This window comes from Eschrichtius robustus, chromosome 16, assembly GCF_028021215.1.
Source record: "Eschrichtius robustus isolate mEscRob2 chromosome 16, mEscRob2.pri, whole genome shotgun sequence".
NCBI lineage: Eukaryota > Metazoa > Chordata > Mammalia > Artiodactyla > Eschrichtiidae > Eschrichtius > Eschrichtius robustus.
In genome coordinates, this window is record NC_090839.1 from 8,917,262 (window position 1) to 8,944,906 (window position 27,645).

At 42.0% G+C, this 27,645-nt stretch overlaps 1 non-coding gene across 1 annotated transcript; it reads right to left on the minus strand.

Moving 5' to 3' along the window:
- Positions 1-3,609: 3,609 nt before the first annotated feature.
- On the minus strand, positions 3,610-3,736 carry LOC137750783 (small nucleolar RNA SNORA61). The gene has a single exon (XR_011070568.1). It is a non-coding gene; the product is annotated as a small nucleolar RNA SNORA61 (small nucleolar RNA).
- Between the last annotated feature and the right edge of the window lie 23,909 nt (positions 3,737-27,645).

Genomic DNA, 27,645 nt, shown 5'->3' on the forward strand with positions numbered 1-27,645 from the left:
ATAGGATAAACATGAAGCAGGTTATACATTTCACACACTGGAGGTTGTGCTCGGTGAAAACTGTACCTGCCTTGTGCATTGAATTCTTTGTTTCTCCCACCGTGGAGAAAGCATACTGCATGGCAGTAAGCAGTCAATGAATATTCGTTAAAAGAAAGAAAGAGAGAAAGAAAGAAGGAAGGAAGGAAGGAAGGGGAAAAGAAAGAAAGGGGGATTCAGGATGCCAATACAAGTTGGATCATCACAGAAAATTAGAGATGACGGGCTTTTACTGGCAAGCAAATGCGTTCATTTTCTATGTTATGGGGCACTTGTCAAATACAGTTGACCTCTGTCAATCACAGATTTGACAGTTTACAGTTTTAGGTATTTAGGGACAACCTTGAATGTCCATGGCACGCTCCCATTTGTGATTTAGTTGCAGCTCATTTGTGATTTTGGCAGAAAGCAAACCAGGTTATATGGGAAAGAGCTAGCCACCAAGCCAGTGGCGAGCCTGGAGGATCAGCCAGGATATACGTCTCACGATGGCCATGCCTCTGTGGTTCTCCATTCATCCTCACATATGTAACTCTTCAAGCGCAAAAGCATTGTTCCTTTGTGAAAATGACTGCCCAGTGGAAGCCAGCTATTAAAGTGAGCAGTGGGGGTAAAGAGAAAGTGAAAGGTCTAGAGAGTGATGATTCTAAGTCAGGAAATCAAAGATCCGTGGAGGGGACTTTGTGTGGTACTGGTATCCTTAAAGGGTTTACAACCTATCCTTTGAATAATCAAGGGTCTGCTATGTGCTGATTCTCTCTGAAGAAGAACGAAGAAGAGTTAGTATGTACAGTGGACCTACTTCACGCTTGGTATTTTATACACATTGTCTGCATTCTCTGATTTAATCATCAATCAAGTGGGAATTATTATCCTCATTTTGCAGATGATACAATCAAGGCTTAGTGAATAAATGAGTCACACAAAATTTCATAGCTACTAAATGCTGGATCCTGGGTTAGAACTATGAACACAAGAGTCTGCATAGGAGGGGTTTGAAATATAATCTGAATTGATGAGACCAGCATAGTCATCATTATAGTATCTCTTTTGTTATAAATATTTCCTAGTTGTTTGAGATAGAGAGGATTTCCTAATAAAACTAATAATATAATAATAATCATAGTCATTATTATTAAAAAGACAGAAATGTGCACAACTGCCACTCTTTTGAAGCTTCATGTAAATAATCCCTCTTAAATCTGCAAAAAAGAGGTTACCTGCGTGCCCAGTTAAATGTTAGCAATGAAGGTTATTTTCCAAGAATCTTCTAATCAAACCCATCGATTGGATAATTAACCTGGATTAATCTAAGCTTGAAAAGTAATCTGTATACCCACCCTCTACGTCTATTACTATTTTCATTAGATTTTATTAAATGAAGGATGTGGACTCTTCTTTTGCACTGTATGCTAGAAATAGTCACAGCTCTGTACAGGTTAGGGCTTCACAACCCTCAACAATTTGGGAAACAACTTTCTTGAATTTTACCATGTTTGGGAAACAACTTTCTTGAATTTTACCATGTCTGAGAGCTATCCCTGTGTTCAATTATTTCCTTGAAATTCCTTTCAGAAAAATCAACATACTTTTAAGAAACTTCACCCCATTCTAAGGAATAATTCATAATAATACATATGGGTGCACGAGATGTATTTTTATTTAGTTATACAAAATAGTACATAATTGCTAAAGAAAATCCACCCCTACCACATATTACCTACTACCTAAAATCACCTCTATTGCAGATAGTAGTAAGGGTCCTACATTTTTGGAAAACACTGGTATGGAAGAATTTACCAAGTTTTAGATGACCCTTTCATAACACACCACCACACACACACACACACACACACACACACACACACACACACTTTATCAGCCTTCAAATTGGGCTTTCCTTGAAGTTGGTGACATTGATGTTGAAATGACCCGAATTACTTTCATTCGTGAATAGACACAGATTATAGTCTGTTTTGGGAACTGGTTTCTCAAAACGAGTTTTCGACAGGCCAAAACTTTTTGCTACATATTCCCTTTCCAAGTCCCTTTTTCCACCATGGTTTGCTACATTTTTGACACCTCAGCGATTTTTCCACTTTGGCTTATGATCTTACATGTGGGAAATCTATGGCAAGATCATAAAGCCTCTGGAAGGAAGAGGATTTTAATCACAGATGTCTTTGATAATTATTAACCAGCAAGCCGCTTGGAAGAAAACCATTTTTCCCCATAGACTCTTGGGGTTGTTTTGACTTTTTCCCCCTTGTGTCAAAGGTGTCCCTTAGAAACTTTCTCATTTGATTTAATTGCTGCTTAATTCCTAAAACATTGTTTCAATTAGACAGCCTGATTTATGGCACCATTGGGCTTCTCTTGGCAAAGACATCCCAAGAGACTGTCCACTCTTAACTGACTGATTTTAATCAAGCTCATCTCTCCCGCTCTGTGAACTTCTGACTGTGCTTAGAAGACTCTGAAATACTATATCCTTGAGTTGTGTCAGATTACTTTCCATGACGCAAAATTAACCTAATAACTTGAATGACAACTTAATTAGTTTACTTGCTCATTCTGCGTTTTGAGGGCCTTTTATGTAGCAAGCACTGTGCTAGGTAAAAGAGATGAAAAAAGCAAAACAGACAAATAAGCAAAAAAGCTATCCCATGGTACCAATCTTCACCAGGTGGTTAGTCTGGTATTTGAGTAGGCAGGGTGGGACAGGGAACATTGAATCCAGTGTTTCCTAAGAAAGAATAATCTATTTTTTTCACAATTTTTCCATACTTCGATCATCTCTAATATTATTTTTCTTTAGTAATTTTATTTATATCAACTTACTTACAAATGTAATCAGAGTCTATTTAGCGTGTCCTAAGCAGCATCAGTGAAGTAATAGCTTCCGTGTGGCAGTTAACATTTTTTTTTTTTTTTAAAGATTTATTGATTGATTGCTATGTTGGGTCTTCAGTTTCTGTGCTAGGGCTTTCTCTAGTTGCAGCAAGCGGGGGCCACTCTTCATCGCAGTGCACGGGCCTCTCACTATCGCGGCCTCTCTCGCTGCGGAGCACAGGCTCCAGATTCGCAGGCTCAGTAGTTGTGGCCCACGGGCCCAGCCGCTCCGCGGCATGTGGGATCCTCCCAGACCAGGGCACGAACCCGTGTCCCCTGCATTAGCAGGCAGATTCTCAACCACTGCGCCACCAGGGAAGCCCTAGGAATCTTTTATTGGTCACTTGTATGCCAGGTACCAGCATCAGAAAAAAAGGTGTTTCCACCTAAAAGAGCCCCTTGTCTCTTCATTTGCCTCTTCCTGTAGTGTTTCTCTCCCAACTCTGTAGATCCACAATCACAGAAGATGACAGCTTTACTGGTAACAGATCTTAGGAGGGGAAAAAAAGAACACTCGACCAGGAGGCAAGAAAGCTATGGATAAATCCCTCCCAAATACAGAAATATTAGTCAGCAATCACTATACCAACTGCCCAGAGTTTCACATACAGCCTCCCTTTAAGCCTAAGATTATCCCATTTTACAGGGGAGGAGGCAACAAGTTCCAAGAGAATTCAACCTTGTTTGAAACTAGCCCACATGCTATATAAGCAGACACCATGAGCACAGCTTCAGTACTACTATTCCTCCTTTTACGACCACCAAGACCAGGGTTCAGATCTGATGGGAAAGGGAACCAGAGGGTGGCAGTTAATATTTTTAAAATACATATTAAAATAAATAAATGGACAATTTAAATAAAAAGTATTCATTAATCATACACCTCAAGTCTTTTCACTTATTACCAGAGGTGTACATTTTACATTTTGGAAAACGCTGAGTTAATTTTCAAAGGCATTAACTGAACTCTTGTCATGAGAGAAGGACTATATGGGGGTTTACCTTTGTTGTGAATGCTCGGAGTCTACACTAAAACAGGGAGGAAACCTGTTGGGACTTAAAAGTGCAAATTCAGCATGAATTTGAAGTGATATTTTTCTGGCTTCCAGGTTCAGGGAGATTTTGAGTGACTTTTTCCTTGGCTGATATTTTATGTTAGTTTTCTGCATTACGTCCTATTATTTTATTTTACTTATTATAATTTTTAAAATTTATTTATTTTATTTATTTTTGGCTGTGTTGGGTCTTCGTTGCTGCGCACGGGCTTCCTCTAGTGCGGCGAGCGGGGGCTACTCTTCGTTGTGGTGCGCGGGCTTCTCATTGCAGTGGCTCCTCTTGCTGTGGAGCATGGGCTCTAGGTGCACAGGCTTCAGTAGTTGTGGCACGTGGGCTCAGTAGTTGTGGCTTGCAGGCTCTAGAGCGCAAGCTCAGTAGTTGTGGTGCACAGGCTCAGCTGCTCCGCGGCATGTGGGATCTTCCCTGACCAGGGCTCGAACCCGTGTCCCCACATTGGCAGGCAGATTCTCAACCACTGTGCCACCAGGGAAGCCCTGTCCTATTATTTTAATCTTTTAAACAGAATCACCTTGTGAAAGCTGGACTTCCTCCCACCTTAGGATAGTTTGTCTTCACATTTCCCTTAGGAGAAATAGAGAATGTATATAATTGAGGCTGTCATCTAATCCAGAAGTGGGCAAACTATGGCCCATGGGATTTGACCAGTCGCTGGTTTTTGCAAATAAAGTTTTATTGGCACACTAGCGCACCCACTCCTTTATGTATCATCTGTGGCTGTAACAGCAGAGTCGAATAGTTGCAACAGAGACTGTGAGGCCTACAAAGCCTAAAATGTTGGCTATCTACCCCTTTCCAGAACAAGTTTGCTGACCTGTGATAATGAATAGATTGTGACAAATAAGGAAGAGCCAAGGAAAATCTTGCTTCCAAGGTGCTGAGAGAGCTCTGATTTGTCTGGGAACGTTTAGGAGAATGAGAACGGTCAGGGAAGGAGAGGATGTAGGACTCCCTGAGATGCTAAGGTTCTGCAAGAAGATGGCAAAATCACTGCAGGAGACACTCAAGGCAAACAAATATCTTGCACTGGGGTTTCATTCACAGGTCTGTTCCTTCTTTATACCATCATGTGAGATGTTTTGCTGATGTGAAGAGAATAAGGGTAATGTTCTTGAAAGGGATTATAAAATGTTGTACCATGAGAACCAGGCCCTGACTTACACAAGCCTTAGTCAAAATATGTACTTTTGAGCTAGACTTGTGATGACTCCTTGCCTTTTCCCATGGGGCCAAACATGTCTGGTTGTCAATCAAGTTCACCATGATTGTATGGGGCAAACTGACCTGTAGCATCTTCGGAAGAATAAAGATGGCCACAAATTTCTTTGCTATTCCTCCATCAAAAAGAGTCTACTTCCACTGTTTTTGAATGTAGACTAGGCCTGTGACTCACTTTGACCGGAACGCAACAGAAGTGACTTCCAAGCTAGGTCATAAAAAACTTTGCAACTTCCTTGGGTCTCATGGACAGTCAGTACTGTGTAAGAAGTCTGACCACCGTGACACACCTCCATGGTGTGAGGAAGCTAAACTAGCCATATGGGGAGGCTGGGAATGGAAGAGAGAGAGCGGAGGGAGGGAGAGAGAGAGAAAGAGACAGAGAGAGAGAGAGAGAGAGAGAGAGGGGCCCAGCTAGCACCCGGCTGCTCCAACCATCCTGGCTGAGATGCCAGACGTGAGTAGAGAAATCTACATCCATCTTGGATTTTCAACCCAGTACTGTAAAGCCTCCAAGTGACTCTAGCCCCAGCTGTCATCTGACTGCAATTGTATGAGAGACCCCCAAATGAGAACCACTAGCTGCGTCAGGTCAACTCCTAGAACTGTGAGAGAGAATAATGCATTATTTTGTTAAGCCACTAGGATTTGGGGAGGTTTGTTACGCAGCATTAGATAAATGGAAGAGCATATCCTTGTTATCTTGAGCCCCTAAGGCATCAGAGAGGGTGGCAGGATCTGCTAGGAGTAACCAGCAGTAATTCCAACACTCAGTCCCAAATGAACACCACTCTTCCTATTGCTTACTATTAGGGTGACCCATTCATCTTAGTTTGCCAGGACTTTCTCAGTTTTAGCATTGAAAGTCCCACATCCTGGGGAACCCCTTGGTCTGGAGCAAACCACGAGACGGTTGGTCCCCCTGACTTACTACCCATTAGCCATGGAGACTTTCTGTCTCACCTTTATTTTTTATTAAAAAAATTTTTTTTTGGCTGCACCACGTGGCTTGCAGGATCTTAGTTCCCCAACCGGGGATAGAACTCGTGCCCCCTGCAGTGGAAGTCCTAACCACTGGACTGCCAGGGAAGTCCCTCTTTCTCATCTTTAAACACATCAAGTTCCTTCAAGGCCAGAGCCTTAGGCATGTTGGTACCCTTCCTCATTTGGTTGACTTCTCCCCTTCTTACTTCGATTTACAGGGGTGTCGTCTCTAACTCCCAAGACCGTGTAATAAAGACTCTTAAAACACGTTGTGCTTCTTAGTAACACCAAACTCGATTGCTGATTATTTATGTATTTATCTAATGAGTATCTTCTCTAATGAATACCGTACACAGTGAGGCTCAAGCCTGTGAGGACTGTTCTTGCTGCTGTTGTCGTGTCAGTATTTGGCCTAAGAGGCAGTGGATAAATGAAAGAGTTAATGAGCAAACGAAGGCAAGCGGGCAAAGCTGGTTCGTACCCAGAATCTCAGTTTATGTCTCAGATGGAGGGAAAAGGTGTAAAGATTCAGAACCTTTCAAATCCTTTTAGTAATAAGGAGATGGCCTGAATTGACCCAGGTCCCACGGCCAGGACAGAAAACATGATTTCAATGCACAAGAGTCTTTCTCAATCTTTCTAATGAGGGCAAAGGACAATCTACAATTGGCTAATGTCCTATCTGAAGGTCTTGATGCCATGGGAATGGAAAGACCCATAGGGAAAACCAGCAGTTCTGCAGCCCCATTGCATGGTTTCCAGCAATTGCTTGCCTGGGTGCTATGTCTTACTTATCTTCCTGAGCAGGTTCAAAAGAGACAGAGGTGCTGTGATGACTAATGGGAGGTTATAGAAAGATTTATTGGACAATTATCAATGTTTTTCCTCACTCAACTTTCCTTTAGTAAGTCATTATTTCATTTGGGGAATAAGTACCACTCATATCAGCCCTCAGATTCTGTCATTTCATCTCCGTGCTTTATGCTAGTTTATCGCCTTGATTTGTAGACGGAGGTAGACTGTGGATGGGAAGAACTTCTCACTAACTGAACTTGAGTTTTATTCTCCTGTCATTTTCATATACATGCAGGTAAGATTTGATATGTTTCTGTGTTTTTCAAACTGCAATCATTCGTGGGCCACCTTCATAATATTTTTGCCATATCCCAGAACTTATTTTATTATTATTCTCTAAATACTTAAAAAAATTGACCAGTTTTTAAAAAGTTAGTCTCACCCTTAGGTCATAATTTATGTAATCATGGGTTTGGTGGGCTAGTGTGTGTGTGTGTGTGTGTGTGTGTGTATGCATGCACGTGTGTGCATATGTGCATACAATTCTCAGTGAAATAAATGCCTAAAAATTATAATTAAAAACATGCCCATCAAGGCCATAATTTCATGAATTATGACTTGGGATAAAGCGATGTAAAAGAGTAGAGTTTTCCTGAACTTAAAATAATCCTACTAATATATGTAGTATATACCTCACAGTTTGGAAGACAATGATATAATCCAAGGCGATCTATTCCTTTTAATAGGAAGCCAACTTAAAATTGCTACTGTAAAGGTAACCTCTGGCCCAGGAAGACTTTTAACCCATATTCCACCCGAACCCCACCCAGATCCTGGTTCCAGGAGCCTGATGCTGTTGACCTGTGGCTCTGACTTTATAAAGCCCTCACTCACAGAATCTTAAAGACATCCTCGATTCCTTGCTTCCTCTAAGATTCCACCATCAGCCAAACCATCAGCAAATCCTGTTGACTCAACTTAAAATATGTCCCAAATCCCACGATTTCTCATGCCTTCCACCCTCCTATAAGTCACCACCACCTCTCCTTGAGTTGACTACATCGCCCTCCTCACTGGGATCCTCATTCCCACTGGACTGAAAAGAAGAAGAAAGCCGCTTCTAGGCAGTTATTATGTAATGGATGCAAATAAACTCTCATTAGGGAAATAAGAAGAAAGACAATTTAAATATTTAAAACATTTGGAACACAAATGATAGAATAAAAAAGACCACAATGATTGGGTGGCCTCATAATAACATCTCAGGTCAAAATCAGAGAATCCCTTTTACAATTTCACTGAACGTATTTTCCCCATAATGTGTCATTGCTCTTGGACATAGCATACAGGGTGATTTTAAGTTGATATAAGAATAAATACCAAGCCAGTCAAAGAAGTCAGCAAATGTTCAGAATTATAGAAAACCGAAGAAATGGGCTCTAATTGCATCATTATCTAATCTCCTTACTTTTGAATACCATTGCTAAGAATGGACTCACTCATCTTATGTCATTTTCTTTTCTTGTGAAATTTTCCATTTTCTCCCAAGGACAAGGTATCCGTATTTTAGGGCTTGCTGTATTTTGTCATGCAAAGCAGTACAAAGACTCATCAGTAATGTGATGGAAAGGAAACTCATAAAGAGGTGGAGTTAGAAAAGGCCATAAAGGCATATGATTGGAAAAGGCATGGAACACTTTTCTTTAAGTTCTTTATTCGCTGGGACAAAGAAAGTGGAAAAAGTGGTTTGGTTTTCTTCCTCTGAACGCACTATATCATGATTTCTGGAGGTAGTTTTGCAGAGGGGTCTACTGGAGCTTGAAGTCTACAAGTCAGGAGATATCAAGTTTAAGAATGGCAGAGGAAATAAAGCCTTTTTTCTCTTGAAATATTTTACCACTAATGGCATTTTCAAGTTGACACTGGACTTTAAATTGGTGTGGATGTTTGGAAATTGATACAAGCGTCTTGAGGAAGTAGCTGGGTGGGAAGATCAGCAATGACTCTCAAGGAAAGCTAGAAAAGTTAGATTCACAGAGTCAGGCAGTTGGAAGGGATCTTATTGGTAATAGAATCTGTACTGGGTTGAAGAGAGTTGCCCCGAAATTCAGGGCCACTGGATTAGGGCAGACCAATCCAAAGACTGCTGTCCTTATGAGAAGAGGAGAAACCATAGGCACACACCTAGTAGAAGGAAGAAGATGCTGAGGGATGCAGCTACAAGCCAAGGAACACCGAGGATTGCTGGGAGCCCCCAGAAAGTTAGGAGGAGACAAGGAAGGATCCTTCCCTAGAACCTTCCAGGGGAGCGTGTCCCTGCTGACACCTTGATTTCAGACTTCTAGCTTCCAGAACTATGAAAGAATAAATTTCTGAGGTTGCCACCCAGTGTGTGGTACTTTGTACGGCAACTCGGAAAAATCATGCAACACAGTTCGAAAAACAGGGTGTGCCTGACTTGATCTAGGTCTCAGAGCCAGGCGAAGCCACTTTAGAAATCCACACCAGCTCTCTTCCACTTATTGTTCACTTCCTGGAGAGATGGTCATCCTAAACTTGACAGAGCAGGTTTTAATCATATTACAGTTCCCAGATTTCTAGGCCAGAATCTCCTTTCTTAAGAATTCATCAGAGAGCCCTACTCACCTGTGGAGGGTTGACTTGCGTCCCCCCTTAAAGTTATGTTTGAGTCCTAACCGGTGGTACCTGTGAATGTGACCTCATTTGGAAGTGGGGTCTTTGCAGATGTCATCAGGTTAAGATGAGGTCCTACTGGATTAGGGTGGGTGATGCCAATGACTGGTGTCCTTTATGAGGAGAAGAGAAGACCCAGAGACACATAAAGGAAAAGGCCACGTAACGGACGAGGCCAAGGTCGGTGTGATGCAGCTGCAATGCAAAGAACACCACGGAGAGCTGGGAGCTGGAAGAGGCAAGGAAGGCCCCTCCCCTGGAGCCCTCAGAGGGAGCAGGGCCCCGCCAACACCTTGATTCCCAACTTGTGGCCTCCAAAACTGGGAGAGAATACATTTCTGCTGTTTTAAGCCGCCCAGTATGTGGTAATTTATCACGGCAGCCTTAGGACACTGATAGGCCATTCTACAGCCAAACCCATCCCTCATATGTGTTCTGTGGTTTCACACAGGCGTTGTTTATTTTTAAATTGAAATAGCTGTTAATATTTACACACAGGGAGATTTCACATAAAAAACACGATTTCTGTTTTTTCTTGGAAAATTGGAGGTAACAGTAACCCTGGGATTTCCTTCACACGTGGTGACCACGGAGCTGAGCAGAGCTGCCTGCCCCTTTGTAAACATCCACGTGCTTCAGCTCTGGGGTACTGTCACTCCCCAAGGCCAGGTGTGCTTGGCTGGCTTAACTCTACTCGTCTGCTTTCTTTGTCCTTTATGCCTTCATTGACTCAGGATTCTTTTAAACTGCGCTCCTCATTTTAGAGAGTAGAAAAGTGAAGCCCAGAAATAGCATCCCCCGCCTCATGTCACCCAGCGTGTCTGAGCTAGAGGGGGCCTGGGGTCCAGGCACTTCCTACGGCTCCGTGCTGCTCCCACCTACAGAATGCCACAAGATGTTCCCTGGAGCAGGCAGCGCAGACTTCTAGATTTCACAGACCAGCTTCCAAAAATTTCAAGGAATCGACAAAGAGTTTCCCACATTTTATTTTGCCAAGAAAGAATGTTAAAAAAAAACCCAACACTGCCATTACCATTTTTTCCTTAAAAAAAGGTGATTTTATCACCAACAAAGCAGGAAACACACAAGCTCAGAGTAAAAATTAACACTGTGTTGGCTCGAACAGGCTGTTCATGAGTTTCTCTCCAACCTCATCTCCTTCCTTCCTCGCTCCCAGACCTCGCTCTGCTCCGCACACCGGCTTCCTTGCTGTTCTTTGAAAGCATGAGGTCACCCCTGCCTCAGGGACTGTACATTTACTGTTCCCTATCCCCAGTACACATTTCCCTGAGGGCTTCAAGGCTCACTTTCTTTCTTTCTTTTTTAATTATTATTTGTTTATTTATTTATTTATGGCTGTGTTGGGTCTTTGTTTCTGCGCGAGGGCTTTCTCTAGTTGTGGCAAGCGGGGGCCACTCTTCATCGCGGTGCGCGGGCCTCTTACTGTCGCAGCCTCTCTTGTTGCGGAGCACAGGCTCCAGACGCGCAGGCTCAGTAGTTGTGGCTCACGGGCCCAGTTGCTCTGCGGCATGTGGGATCTTCCCAGACCAGGGATCGAACCCGTGTCCCCTGCATTAGCAGGCAGATTCTCAACCACTGCACCACCAGGGAAGCCCTCACTTTCTGAAGTCACTCAAGTCTCTACTAAAATGTCACCTCCTGAGCATGGTCCTCCCTCACTTGACTGCATTCTCTGGGTTCCTGTGCATGCTTTTCTTTGGACTCTTACTACTACACGCGTCGTCCATATGTATTTATTTTTTTGTTTATTTGTTCGCACTCTAATGAGAACTACAGGGGAACAAAGATTCTGTTTTCATCAATGCCTAGAAGAGTGCCTGGCACAAGAAGATACTTAATAAATTTTACTGAATTGGATCAAATAAAGTATACTAAACTATACTGACTAAATTTCACTTATTTAAAAGTCCCCAACATCATCTTTACTTCCCCTCATGTTGCTCAGGACAGGTGAAAATGTTATCTAATATTGTTACCAGTTTGTGGCTTGACTCTTGGATAACACTGTGGTGATAAAATTCCCCTGGGTTCCGAATCCCTGTTGGTATTTTGGTTTGGGATAGCAGTAATCATTTTGTGTAAAGATCTTTTAGCCTTGACTACTCAACCTCCCATAAAGGAACCCCACCACCAACCAAAAAACATGCAAACCAAAGAAACAATCACCAAACAAACCACTGGGCAGAAATCATTTAGGGGGGCTTCTACAAGCTTCTATAATGACCTTCTGTCCCAGGGCAGGGGGAAAATAATGCACGAGTCCAAAGTGTATACATCACATATAAACAAGTGTGCTGAAATTACGTTATTGCATCTGTGTTCATCATTTTTTAATATCCGAAGTTCATGAAACTATAAAAATAAATAGATTTGTCTTTGGTTTTCATTTCTAGTCAACAGCTTGTCAGAAAAAAAGAAGAAAGAAAAACTGTAACTTTATTCTCAGCAGTGCTTACCGTCTCAGGATTGTCATAGAAAGCAAATGTACAGAGAGCCAGTCTAATTTGGATTAAGTAGAAGAAAGTGCTTGCAGAATTAGCAAAATTCTGAATTGTTTGGCATTTGAAAAGGGAGACATCTCAAGTACTAGTTAAGGGTATGGGCTGTGGAGTCAGATTTGGGTTTGGATCCAGGTGTCGAGGCTTAAAGCTGTAAGTCCCTGATCAAGTTGTGTCGCCAGGGTCCTTTACGTGCAAAGCTGAGCTGACAGTAGTGGCGCCTCATGGAAGTGTTGCCAGGATTGAATGAAATAATACGTGCAAATTGCCTGGCTTAGAGTAAGAAGCGAATACGGACATCTTTGGTTATTATTATTTGAAAAGACATGTGGTTCTGTTACTTTCGAGAATATGCGATAACATAAGCTATTGACCCAGGGGAGACAATACGGAGCAGAGTCTGGTCTATCTGCTTCCCCTTAATAATAACAATAGCCACACCTAACACGGTGGATCCTTCCTATTTGCTATGCCCTTGATGTAGCCTCTCTCATTTAACAGTTACGACAGCTCTACGAGGGAAAGCCTGTTGCCACCTGCATTGGGAAAGAGAAAACAGAGGACTGGCACAGGCTGAGTCATTTTCCACAAAGGTAGTAAGAGGTGGAGCTGGCATGAGATCCCAGGCCGTGAAAATTCAGCACTGAGACGTTGATTATTATGTTTGGAATCAACCCATGTGTTTGCATGCAAAAAAAGGGCAAAACTATTTTTAGAGGATTTATTTCTTTAGATTGGCTAAATGTCTTACTTCCTAACTTTCGTGACAGATGGACAGACCTACGAACAGACAAAGACAATGATGTATCAACTCTACAGGAAAATTCTCGGTGAAATTGTGGACGGTGTGACCGGCTGTCTTGACTCCTGGCTCTGATCAAGGAACCCTGAAAACTTGGCCTCCACGGTAGACCGTAAACCCTCTGCCCTTTGCCGCTTACCCTAAAATAACACACTGGGAGAGTGACCCAAGTAACTCTCTCTGCTGGATGAGGTGGAATACAAGAGTTTACATTCTCCTAATGTAGAGACTTAGCAGTTTTTATTCCCTTTTCCCTCTCTTTGCTACATCAGAAGATTTGAATGCTAAGCCCTCCTTTCCTTGGAGCAAAACAGAACTAAATTTTGGCTGATTCTGGCTTTGGGCCCAAAGAATTTTCAAGATTTAGAATCGTGGAAGAACAGAGAGGAAGGAAGGCTTTTGCGGTGGAGGCAACGGGAGCTCTGCCTTCCAGCAAAAGAAAGAGCCTGGTAGCATTGCACTCACAAGGGATTTGAGCTGATAGAGAAGGAAGTGGGTTCTAAGGGGTCCCTGCTGTCTGAGCTGAGAGGCTTCTTGAGACGAGAGACCAATCGACGCTCGGAAGGGGTTAGACGGGGATGGGCGGCTTTGACTGAGAATTCTCAGCAGCGAGGTGCATTGGTAGAAAGATGGAAGCCACGGAGCTGTGGAGCCACTGTCAGCCGCCACCACGTGTCGTCACTGTGGACCACTGCTTGTCACCACGCCTTCACTTTTTCAGAACCCAGCATCAAGCTAGTCACTTCCTCGCCAAAGCAGCATTCATCCATATTCTACGACATCGCTCAGTTTGCATTCGATTTACTCTATGTAGAGATCCCCACTTGCAAAGCCCCAGACACTGTGAGCCCTCCAAAAGCAGGTGGTGTGGTGATCTAGTGAGGGGACAGTGTAGAAACCCTGTGTGTGTATGTCAGGATTGCACACTGGACGAACCAGTTACAGACCCCCAACCTGGGAGAACTGTTGGCAACACCCCTGTTATTTGCACACGCTGTACACAGGGAGCTTAAGAGCCAGTCTGACCACTTAGGAGAAGGCTTTAGAACCAGAAAACGGGCCAATTGTTTTTGCCCAACCATCACTCTTCATGACAAAAACACCCTTCATCCTCTGGCTTTGCCTTCTTCAGGAGCCAGGGAAATACCTAAATGTTCAAGGACAAAGATTTTCTTGACTCGAGAAGAGTTGGGGCATCTTTAGTAACAGGCAAACTAATTACCCCTCCCGTTTCAGGGATGGTTTCTGCACACTTGCATTGTTGCCCTTGGCTGCTCTGCCTCTTGGCTCGCGGGACCAGCATCCTGGAGAGCGGCCGTTAGCACCTCCATGATTCACAAGGACCATCTCTTTCCTAGAACCTGAGCTGTTCCAGGCCACGGCAGGATGACAGAGGACTTGGTCATCGCTGCAGAAACGGAGTCATTAGAAGTAAATCAGGCCTCTGCCCAAATAGCAGCTTGGATGAGAGAGGGTTGTAAAACTCCCGCTGGAAGTTCTGCTGGAGTTGGCAATCGCGTCCGGGAAACGTCGGCCCAGCTCTGCCAAGGCAGTGCCCTATGCCAAGCCTGGAGCTCCATGAGCCAATATGGCTTTTCTATTTGGGGCTTTCCCATTGGGATCTCTAGCAACACGCCATCCCGAAGCGTTGGAGGAAAGAAAAATCACAAACTTCCCTGTCAAATACTGACACTGCAAGGCGGTGCTTCCAATATTCTGGGTATGTTGAAAAGAAGAGAAAATAAGTGAGGCCAGATAATCCTAATTTATGATTTGTTTTCTCTCTGCTTTCCCCTCCCCTCTTCCCTCTCCATCCTGCAGGCAGGGAATCATGGCTCAGGGGAGGCTGGGCAGGATGTAAAAGACAGGCCACTTGCATAACTTCCTGGCTTTTGTTTTAAAAATACTATGAAGAAAGGAAAGTTTGAACATCCTAAAGTTGCCAAGAACTTTGCCCTGCTGGCTGGCAGCCCTCTACAGAGGTGACAAATCCCTAGGTTTTCCTTGGAAAGTCAGAAGATCTTGCAAGTCTGGGCTTTGCCTTCTGACATGGCGATATTTGCTGCATCTTCTATGGGGTGGACCCTCTCCAACCCTCCACCATGCCCACCGCTCCTTTAGTGAGGAACCAAACCCTGGACCTTAAGGCTGAGTGTCTTTGCCATTTATCACACTTGTGTTTGGTTTTCTCTGACCTGCCTTTAAAAAAAATCAACACCTTCACCTCCAGCTCCCCCTTGCTTCCGTTTCCCGCTTTAGTTTCCTCTATAGTATTTTTTTGTTTAATATAATCCACATGTTATGTATTTGTTTATTATCAGCCTTTCCCAATTTGATGAGGGAAATGATTTTGTCCATTTTGTTCATCGCTGTGTGTCTAGTGCCTGACACAGAGTAGGTGCTCAATAAATACTGTTGAATGAAAGTGGGAGACAAAAGATGTTTCGTTCGATCTGCTTGACTTTTCTTGCACCCAGAGAGCTTTGCTCTTTCCTGTTATCTGCTTTATTTCTGTGGGTCTGACACAGCAACCCCTGGAGGCCAGAGGGGCTGGGTTCTTCAATGCTGGAGAATGTAAACTGGCACAGCCACTGTGGAAAACAATATAGAGCAGCGGTCTCCAACCCCTGGGCCGCAGACTGCTACCGGTCCGCGGCCTGTTAGGAACCGGGCTGCACAGCAGGAGGTGAGAGGCCGGAGAGCGAGCGAAGCTTCATCTGCCGCTGCCCATCGCTCCCCGTCGCTCCCCGTCGCTCCCCATCGCTCCCCGTCGCTCCCATTACCCCTTGAACCACCACTCCCCCCAACCCATCCGTGGAAAAGTTGTCTTCCACCAAACCGGTCCCTGGTGCCAGAAAGGTGGGCGACCGCTGGTATAGAGGATTCTCAAAAAACTAAAAGTAGAACTACCATGTGACCCTGCAATCCCCTCCTGAGCATATATCCCCCCCCAAAAAAAACCCCACTAATTTGAAAAGTTACATGCATCCCAATGTTCACAGCAGCATTACTTACAATAGCCAAGATACAGAAGCAGCCTAATTGTACATCACCAGATGGACTGATAAAGATGTGGAATATATATATACAATAGAATACCACTCAGCCATAAAAAGAATGAAGTTTTGCCATTTCCAGCAACATGGATGGACTTGGAGGGTATTACGCTTAGGGAAATAAGTCAGAGAAAGTCAAACACTCTATGATATCACTTATATGTGGACTCTAAAAAATAAAACAAACTAGTGAGTATAACAAAAAAGAAGCAGATTCACAGATATAGAGAACAAACTAGTGGTTACCAGTGGGGAGAGGGAAGAGAGAGGGGCAATAGAGGGGTGGGGGATTAAGAGGTACAAACTATTATGTATAAAATAAGCTATAAGAATATACTGTACAACATGGGGAATATAGCCAACATTTTATAATAACTATAAATGGAGTATTACCTTTAAAAATTGTGAATCGCCATATTGTACACCTGTAACTTATATAATATTGTACGTGAACTATACTTCAAAGCAAAAAAGATTGGCCCAGAATCAGGAGACAATCTCAGTCCTGAAAGAGCCACATGAGGAGGGGTAATCTATATCCCAGTGATCTGCTCCTTGGCATTGCACAATATTCCAAGCTCGACAGATCCTGGAGTGGTGGCTTTCAGTGCTGTCACATGCAACGTCCTCTTTTTCAAACAAATGCATTGGAACGGCCTATATATTGCTTTGGGTTCCCCAGAAGTTGACCGAGACAAAGACACGAGTTTAAGTGTACGTGGGAGATGATCCCCGGAGGCACTGCCAGGGGAATGACTGGGGCAGCGAGACGGGGAAGGGCCAGGGGCCAGTTCAGGAGAGTTACCGCCACAGGCAACTGAGGCTTATTCCCACTGAGACCTCTGGGGGGTATCTCACCGTCAGCTCGCCATGTGCCATTGGTCAAGGGCTGCTTCAGGGTCAAGGGAAAGGCCCTGAGGCCGAGGGTGGCAGGTGGTGGCAGAGGACATCTCTCTCTGTGAGGGAATGAGTGTTCCGGGGATGGTAGGACATCGGCAAAGTCTGTTAAACATCCCATTTACAAACCTAAAATCCGTTACCTACAATCATGATTTTTTAAAGAACAAATAAGAGGACAATATTTATAATAAAATATATATATATATCAACATTTAAATACTCGGGATCGACACGCTAGAATACACAATAAAGCAATCGGCCCCATACATAGAAGCACTTAGCTCAACGCCACAAATACAGATCGAGACTTGTGCGTTACATTGAAGACTCAAATGCCCTTCATGGTATGGCCCTTACAACATGATTTTCTGATATGTGGAACAAGTCTCGGTTTGGTTAGAACAACGTATAGTTCTTTTTCAATTTACACGGTAGTTACATTCTTGTAAAATTCAGTGTGTATTAAAATTCTGTGAAGAGTACTTTGTGAGCCTATGTCAAATGGACTTAGGGTCTAGGCTCAGAGAATCATAATCGGGTGCTTCACCCACATGAATGTCTAGTGGACATTCAGAAGTCGGGTTCCCCGACAGTTCTTCATGGCATGGGACTGTCTCGTGCATTGCAGGACATTTGGCATCTCTGGTCTCTGACCACTAAGTGCTAATGTCATCTCTATGTCTTTGTGGCTACTGACTTCCCAAAATAATTTCTGGAAAGCCCCACTTGGGGCAGTATCATTCCCATTTACAAAATGCTGATTTAAAGAAAGGGTGGGTGGGAAACTCCAAGAATGACTGAGACATAATTTCCCATTAACTAAGATGAATGGGAATTTGAAATGAAAAATTGAGTTACAGGAAAGAGAGTTTTGGTTTTGCAGGTGCCTCTGATTTGGTGGCCAGATTCCTCCTCACTCCATAGCAGAGAGGAATGCTGGAGAATCCTCAGCTTACGACCCACAGTGTTGTCATTGTTTCCTGGAGGAACTGTCATTTATCACCAGGGCAATACCTGCCTATTACGTTGCAGGCCTGGGGAAGATGCTAAAAAATATCACTTCTCCTGAAGGACAGTCTCCTGCAAAAGTGTCATTCTCTCTTGACCCAGCATCTAAATTCAAAAATACTGGACAAACGATAGTTAGCTCATCATCGGGGTGTGTGCACCAGTGCAGAAGAGTCTCGCAGGCTTTGGGTGTGTCCTCTATTTACCAGCCCTTCAGCAGCGACAGTGCGGAAAGGGCCAGTGAGCACAGCCATGCTGGGCAAATCCTGGGGGCTTGGCGGGCAGGGGGGTGCAGAGCCAGTATGGAGCATTCGGTGAGTGTGGATTCTCTATGCTTCATCGGTTCAAAAGCAAAGTCTGAACAAGCTCTCTAAGTAAGATGAGGCAAAGAAGAGGCTCGAGGTAGCCTCTCTATGCAAAAGACCATATTAGCTAAAGTGGAAGGGAGATTGGCTCTTGGCATTGAACTGGACACACAAGTTGCTAATATACATTGTATCACAGCACAGTGGTTAAGAGGGTTGGCTTTGGAGTCAGACTTGTCAAGGTTTGATACCTCAGGTCCATTGTTTGCAAGCTCTGGGTCTTGAATAAGATACTTAATCTTCAGCACCTCAGTTTCCCCATCTGCAAAATGGGGATAATGCTAAACTTGGGGCTTTGTAAGAATTAGGTAAAATAATCCACATAAATGCTGAGCACAGCGCCTAGCACACTGTAAGAATGTGCTAAATGTTGGTATTATTATTAAAATTGGGACAAAATCGACTTTTTGGGACAATGAAATATCACTCGTTTGGCATGCTGAGAATAAAACAATCGTGGTTACTACAAGCTTGTGAATTCAGGACAGTATCTTCTCTACTTCTAGGACTCTAGTGGCCAGCCCTATGCTTGATGCAGAGTAGAAGTTCAAGAAAAGTTTATGGATTTTGGGTGAAAAAGGTAGAAAATTCAGGTCAAAGGACACAGGGTAGGTTTGCCAGATAACCACATTCCACCAATTCTAGCCCCGAGGAAATTACATCCTAGGACATACAAGGAGGTGATATGTGTAACAAGCAGTGTACATGATTAGGGATAAAATGAGGTACAGTCTGATACTAAATTATTTTGCCATTATTATATTGTGTTTATAATATAAATATATTTATACTCTGTCTACAAAATTTATCCCCTCATTCTGAAGTCTTGGTTTTTCACTAAGATGCTTCCCTGTCACAGAGAAACTTAGCAAGGGCTTTGCCGTGAGCATCAATGCTACCACCTCGAAAGAAAGTCGACTGAAGTTGCAGCCCTTTAAGGTGCCAAAGTCAATGTAGGAGTTGAGTGGCTGCCATATTTATTAATCCTTTCATTAGAACCAGAGCCCAAGGACATCTTTATAATGATGTCTTAAGGATAACTTTTCCCCCGTGACGTTTGTTAAGAGACTGGCGAAAGTATTGATAGAACTGACCAAGGGTTGAATCCTGGCTTTGTTACTAATTTGATGTGAGACTTTGAAATTCCATGTACCCCTGTGAGCATCACATTGTTAGCATGCAATCTGGCTCTTGGCCGCCTTCCTCTCTGACTTTATCTCCTGGGCCTCTCCCTGACCCTCCGCCCATCTTCCTGTTCTATTCCCTGTGCTTTTCTTTCTGTCAAATATACCAAGCACGTGGCTCTGAGCTGTTGTGAGTGCTTCCCCCCCTCCCCCAAACCTGCACCACATCAGTCAAATAAAGATTATATAATAATCTCATGCCAGCACAGTTCAATCTTTTTTGCCAGATTAGCATTGGTACAAAGCTGGTGTTGCCGGACTTAGCAGATAAAAATACAACATGCTCAGTTAACTTTGAACTTCAGATAAACAACAGATCATAGTTTTGTGTAAGTACGTCTCTTGCAGCCTTTTTGGGAATGAAGGTCCATGCTGCGGAGCTTTGTTGTCTACAAAGCAGGATTATAACTCCTACTTCATGGAATTGTTGGTAAGGTCAAATGAAATAAATGTTTAAAACACCTGGTACACAGTAAACACAGTAAACAATACCTATGGATATGGGCTAAGAGAGCAACCAGGAAAAAGTATTAAATAAGGAATATTTTTAACTAGAAAAAGCATGCCATTTTGGAAAGAGGAGTCAGTGTTTCTATTTGTTAGACATGTGTCCACAATAGATATTTGGTTTTTAGTTTTTATTTTTATTTTTTTATTATGATTATTTTTAAATTAATTTACTTTAATTATTTATTTTTGCCTACGTTGGGTCTTCGTTGCTGCGCGCAGGCTTTCTCTAGTTGCAGCGAGCGGGGGCTACTCTTCGTTGCGGTGCGTGGGCTTCTCATTGCAGTGGCTCCTCTTGTTGCGGAGCATGGGCTCTAGAGCACGGGCTTCAGTAGTTGCGGCTCGTGGGCTCAGTAGTTGTGGCTCGTGGGCTCTAGAGCGCAGGCTCAGTAGCTGTGGCGCACGGGCTTAGTTGCTGCATGGCATGTGGGATCTTCCCGGACCAGGGCTTGAACCCGTGTCCCCTGCATTGGCAGGCGGATTCTTAACCACTGCGTCACCAGGGAAGCCCAGTTTTTGGTTTTTAAAATAAAAACCAACATTCATAGGATTTTTGGTTTTTAAAACAAAAACATCCAAAGCATTCATGACATAAGGAAAGGAAGAAGGATTTTTTTGCCTGGGTTATCTGCCAGCTGAGTAAAGTTTTATTTTTGCTTCATCAAGTGGCAAAGGACCATTAAAAAAAAATCTCGGATAGATGAATGGTTTATACAATTAATTTTTCCAAAGAAGTCTAATTTACCATTTTAATTTATGCAGAAATTTGCTGAATTACCCCATCAAATGGGAATGAAAATGAGCTGGAAATGAAAAAAAAAGAATAGAACTCTTTTTTCGCTCTGGTTTCAATTGCTACGGTTCTCTTCCAGTTTACCAGGTTCAGTGACTATATGCAAACAACCCACAGCTGGTTTTGTGGTTTTTTTTGGTTTTTTTTTCCATAAAGACACAGAAAAGAAAACTGTCTCGTATATTAAAAGAATATTAGGTGGCAAATGAGAAAACGTTGCTTCTGTCTGTCTCACGACCACAGTCTTTGTGTCTTGGGTGCATCATGGCCCTTCAAAGAGACAGGAGTTTGTGGTGGTGAATGTGAAAATGAAACTAAGAAAAACCATCTCTGGTTCCTTCTAGGAAGAGTTTTCCACTGCGAAAATTTCAGACTGGGTTTAGAGTAGAATTAATATTTTGTTTTCATAGAGATATCTTCTTGTCTCTGTATTCTGTTCTGGTGGCTTATGTCATAGTATCTTCTATTTGTATGCAATTGCTCACTCTAAGAATAAACAGAGTCAGGAGGTCCCCATATGGGGTCGCCCTGGGAGAGCCCTGGGAGACACAAATATCACTCATCTGATAGCTCAGCGATCTGGGGACTTCACGCAACCACGGTTAGGCATACAGAGAAATCAGCACCCCGACAGGCAAGAGCAAGTAAGCCTCTCACTCTAAACTCAGAGACCTATTTTCATTCCTATTATTCTCAAAATGGATAATTCCATTTTCATGGGTATGTAATTGTTTTTGAACACAAACAATTGCCAGAAGATTTTGCACCAGGAGCTAAACATTTTTATCATTTGTCTTCAGCAGCTTAAAAATTAATTGGGGGTTATTTTAAATGGAATTGAAAACTTGCCTTTAAAATTTAGTTCTCTTCTAGTTACATATAAGCCCAGGGTATAAGATGATAATAATAACAACTTGTTGAATAAGTTAATTATAATATTAAAACTAGCAATTAACATTATTTATTATTATGAATATACTCTGGGTGCAGAATATTTTTCTATATAGTAATGATTATTGAAAAGTAGTCATATAATCTGAGTTTGTCTCTGAAACAAAGAGAAACTGAATTTATACAATCTGGTGAAAAATGTTAGAATACATTCATTAGTATAAATTCAGAAAACTACTTTTTTTAGGGATTTAAAAAAATTATGTTAATGGAGACAAAGACAATTTTAGGTGCTCTTGAGGAAAACAACACATCAAAGAAAATCATTCGCTCATAATTTTTTCACTTGTTTTCATTCATCCTTATTATTATTTTTCTGTTTTCTGGAAAGAGTGTTACCAATGCTAAGATTCTCTATTGATAAATATAAGACGACAAGAAGCTGAATGATGAGAAAAAGATAGTTCACTCCATCATGTAGCTATTCCCAAATATTAGAATGGGTGGCCACTGGTAAATCAATGAGTCATACCCTTTTGCATTTTTGGATCCCCTTGAGTATCTGATAGAGTTGGGAGTTTTTGCTCCCAAAATGGACGTGCATAAGAAACTTCGTGCTTAGTTTTAAGAGCTTTTCCTTCCTCCCTGGCCACCCTGTCTGTGACCTTCAGTGGGTTAACAATTTTTCCTATAGTGAAAACTCTGGAAGGCCATTCAAGCAAAGCTGGCTAAGTAATTTGCAGGGTCCTGTGCAAAATGGAAATGAGAGGCCTCTTGTTGAAAAATTATTAAGCATTTAAAAATGGTGACAGCAGAGCATTAAACCAAACATAGGACCCTTTTAAACGTGGGGCCCTGTGTGACCGTACACATTGTAGGTCCATGAAGCCAGCCTTACTTTCAAGTGTAGGGCAGTGGTTAAGATTTCAGGCTCTGGTGTTAGACTCGCTGAGCTCAAATCATAGCTCTCCTTGAGTTTTCTTGAGTAAGTTAATTTGTGTCTTACATTCCTTACTTGTACTAATGGTATGTACCTTACAGGGTTATTGTGAAGAATAAATAAGTTTGTATGTGTAAAATCCCTAGAATAGTAAGGACACAGCATTGGCTGTCATTATTCTTTAAAAAAAATGTTGTTGACTGTAAATCACAGCATGTCACTCCCTCAGTTACAGTCTCTCAATGACCCCACAGCACCTGGGGCACCCTCCAAATCAGGCCTGCAAGGTCTTGCATGATCTTATTGCTGTTGGCCTCCGCACTCTCCTCTCACCACCTCTGCTCTTCGCTCAACATAATCAAGACATCCTTGCCTTCTACTAGTTCATGACACATGCCAAGCCCACTCTCATCTCAGGGTCTTTGCACAGACTTCCTGGAATGTTATTCCTAACCCCAGTCAAGCCCCCTCTTTGTATAAACCCCATGTCAGTTTAAATATCACCTCTGCAGGAAGGCCTTTCTTCTTTGCATTCATTCTTCCTTCCTTTTGTTTTGTTAACAGCTTTATTGAGATGCAACTTACATACCATAAAATTCACTTGTTTAAAAGGCAGAATTCAGTGGTTCTTAGTTTATTTTCAGAGCTGTGCAACCTTCACCATAAACTAACTTTAGCACACCACCTCCCACACCAAAAAAAAAGAAAAAAGGAAAGAAAGAAACTCATTCTTCCCATCCCTAGTCCCAGGGAACCAGTAATCTATTTTCTGTCTCTATAGATTTGCCTTTTCTGGACATTTCATATAAATGGAATCACACAATATATGTTCTTTTGAGTCTGTATTCTTTCACTTAGCATAATGTTTTTGAGGTTCATCTATGTTGTAGCATGGATCAGTACCTCATCTTTTATTAATTGCTCATCAGTATTCCATTGTATGGATAAACCACATTTTATTTATCTACTCACTATTCATTGAAGGACATTTGGGTGTTTCTATTTTCTGGCTGTTATGATAAATGCTACTGAGAACATTTGCATGCAAGTTGAAAGGTTTATCTTGACCATGTTGCCCAAAAGCGTTCCCTTGTCTCTTATGTATCCTCTTTGAACCCTGTTAACTTCTGTCAGAATACTCTATTTTCATTTGTAGTTCTTTTTTTTCTTTTCTTTTTAAAAATATGTTTCTTCAATTAGAATGTAATTTCCATGGAGCAGAAACTAGGACTGCCTTGATAATCAGCATATCCCTAGTGCTGGGCACACTGTAGGCAGTTAATAAATAATTGCTGAGTGAATGAATGAATCAATACCTCTTGCACTGAATAATTTTTGGTACAGTACACATGGCATATACATTATATTTCCAACATCCACACCCAGTAAACAAATGGGGAAGCACTATTTTAAGGTAACATTTATTCTCCTAGGACCACCCCCCAAATGCAAAGTCATTAAAAGCATGTAAGATTTGAGAAAAAGGTCAGAAGAAAAATGTGGATACCCACATGCAAAGGAAAATAATTTAGCACTAATCTCATATCATAAAAGGTAATGTATAAGTGATACTTAATTCTTCATAAATATTTATGAAGAGGACTTGTTTATATATGAAACTGCATTCAGAGTATCCAGGTGCTAATATAACTCTGCCCATATTTCCCCAAGTTAGTGACATTTGTCTGGAATTTTGATTTCTGTATCTCTGTGTGATATTAGAAAAAAGACAAGACATATATAGTGGAAACATATGCTTGTCAAGTGGCCCTTTGATTCAAGAGAATAAAAATGACTCAAATTTAGAAACAACTATGATGTTTTGAGCATTGATCTTGCCTTGCCATGGGCCACTTTGACTCATCTTCTTGTGCTCAAACTAATGCTTTCTCAAGCTAAGAATAGGGAGAATTCCACATTGCTACCATATAAGCCAAAATGGCAACATATATGCATCTATTTCATTCAGAATTCTGCAATTATCAAGAAAATCTCCTAAAGAAGAGAACATAAAAAGAGAAAAATTTTCAAATCAACACTGTTCATCATTTAAAGGACAAAACAGACTCCAATAGAGGCTACCACGGGAAGAACACCATGCTTTCCAGCGTCCCCTAAAACTGTCATGGGACTCCTAGAAACTCTCCTTTTGTCCAGCCTGTGTTTCCTATCCCATAATTATGACTACAACTTTACATTTCAAAGTTCTTGAATATGGCTACTGACCTAATCCATGACTTGCCTTCTACCGTCTTGGCTCTGTTGATGTTGTTAAATTTTTCCCCATGTTCTGACCATGACTCTAGTCCAAGTCAGACGCCCAGGCTGGTTCACTTCCTCTCAGTGTTTACTAATACACTGAAATCTTTCCAGTGTGGCTAGCCAGCCTCTGGTCTTCCCAGGTGCGGTGACTGACTTTCCTGATTCGCCTGAGACTGTCCTGGTTTTAGCACTGAAAGACTCATATTCTAGGAACCCTTCAATCCTGGGCAAACTGGGACAGCTGGTCATCCTACTCCCAGGTTTTTTACAAAAAGTTTATACCAAAGACAGCTGGTGCCTTTCCATTAGCCTAGCCTTCTATATTAATCTAAATAGATTTCTAATACCTTTGTTTCCACGGCCCAATGATGGAGCTGAGATGACGTGCATGATGCAGTTATCTTAGAAATGTCTTAAAATATGTAACCCATTGACCCAGAAATTTCACTTAATCATGGATGTGTGCAAAGGTTTGGTTACAAGGATGCTTAGTTCTGTGCTGTTAATTAAAATCAAACTTGGAAACAACCTAAATATTCAACCATAGGCCAATGATAGATAAAGTATGAATTCATTCCACAGAATATTTTTATGTAGTCTTTAAAAATGAAAGTAGAAGAATATTTAATGGCATGGGGAGGACATCCACAATTTTAGGTTAGGAATAGTCAGCCTACAAAAACAACATGCAAGTATGACTCTAGTTTTGCAAGGAACAAAATTGTACGATACACATGCGTACACACGTATAAATATTTACAAACCAAAATATTGACAGTGGGCAGTTGCAGTACAAAGGGATGGTCTTGGATAGCTGGGAGATAGGGCTTCATCCCTGTCTTAATCTCCGTCAACTCAGTTATACCCCCAGGTACCACGAGGTGTTTGCTATGCAACATAGCTTCAGGGCAAATCTAGGCTCTCTTTCAATCTGCTTTACCAAACCTAAATGTCCTTTACTGACATTCCCAGACCACTATTCTCTATGGATGGTGGGATTCTAGTTTTTGCAGTTTTTTTTTTTTCTATTTTGATTTTCCTCATTTTTATATTCCTTTATAAATAAATGTGTATTACTTTTAGTTATTTCTAAGTAATACAAATTATTTATAGGAGAACAGAAGAACTTGGGGAGATCTTTACATGGTGTTAAGTGGAGAAATTAGGCAAAAACATGTATAAGAAGAGGGGTTAGTAACAGAAGAAAATGTCATTTACTGGACATGGTATAGATGGCTACCCATGTGGGGTAATTTTTAGTAATACCAAAAAGATTTGCAGCTCCCCAACTATCCTTCCATCAGCTCTGAAGTTAATGTCTAAAATTCCCACTTTATTTCTTAGAGTTAAGGCATCGGAAGTCTCTAATGGGATGCATATGGAAAGCTAAGTCATCACTGGTCATTATCAACTTGGTGTAAATTAATTTATAAAATTATTTCGAGTCAGCTTGTGAAGACCTATAAGAATTGGACACAGGCTAGCTAATTTTTGCTGAGAAAGGTGTGGTGATAAAGGTTTGGGCTTCTGGAAAAATGTAGGGTTGGTCTGCTATGGAGTAAACTGAAGAAAAAAAAGTTGAGCTTAGGTAAGGAGCCAAAATGGAACATGGAGGGATGAACTGGCTCTAAACAAGCTGCCAACGTAACACAACACTCCATACTTGAATTATGATTTTCGGTGTCATTGCATGCAGACTCACATGGTTTTAGAATCAAAACCCAGATTGCAAAAGAGTCAGTGAATGATAATCTTATAAAGAGGACATAAAAAGAAAATAATAGTTACCTTTTGTTGTGCACATGGTCTTGGTCAGGTGCTGTACTAAGTATTTTGTGTACGTTCTGTCTCTTTTTTTTTTTTTTAAATCTGTGTTCAGCTCTATTGTTTTTTTAATTAATTAATTAATTAATTAATTAATGGCTGTGTTGGGTCTTCGTTTCGTTGCGAGGGCTTTCTCTAGTTGCGGCAAGCGGGGGACACTCTTCATCGCAGTGCGCGGGCCTCTCACTATCTCGGCCTCTCTTGTTGCGGAGCACAGGCTCCAGACGCGCAGGCTCAGCAACTGTGGCTCACGGGCCTAGTCGCTCCGCGGCATGTGGGATCCTCCCAGACCAGGGTTCGAACCCGTGTCCCTTGCATTGGTAGGCACATTCTCAACCACTGCGCCACCAGGGAAGCCCTACATTCTGTCTCTTAATGCTTCACAGTAAACTTATGAGGTTACTAGTAGTATAGATTAGGAAATGAAAACATTCGATATTAGGAGTTTGCAAAAAGTCACAAAACCATAAGTGAAGAAGTTGAACTCAAATCTGTCTGATCTTAATTTTCTCCCTGTTCTTCCTGTTTTCTTCCTTGAGGTCAGTAGGGATGCATATTTCTGACTTCTCCTTTTGCTGCCAGATGGAGAAAGCACTCTGCTTTTTTTTTTTGGCCTCACCACACAACATGTGGGATCTTAGTTCCCAGACCAGGGGTTGAGCCCGCGCCCCCTACAGTGGAAGCTTGGAATCTTAACCACTGGACCGCCGGGGAAGTCCAGCGCTCTGCCTTTAAAGGGGTCACGTGATTGGATCAGGCCCACCTGAGATAATCTCTATATCTTAAATTTAACTGATTAGAGATATTAATTACACCTGCAAGATCCCCTCTCTACAGTACCTCGCTTAGTGTTTGGTTGAATAAATATGAGATGGGAATCGTGGGAAACCATCTTTAG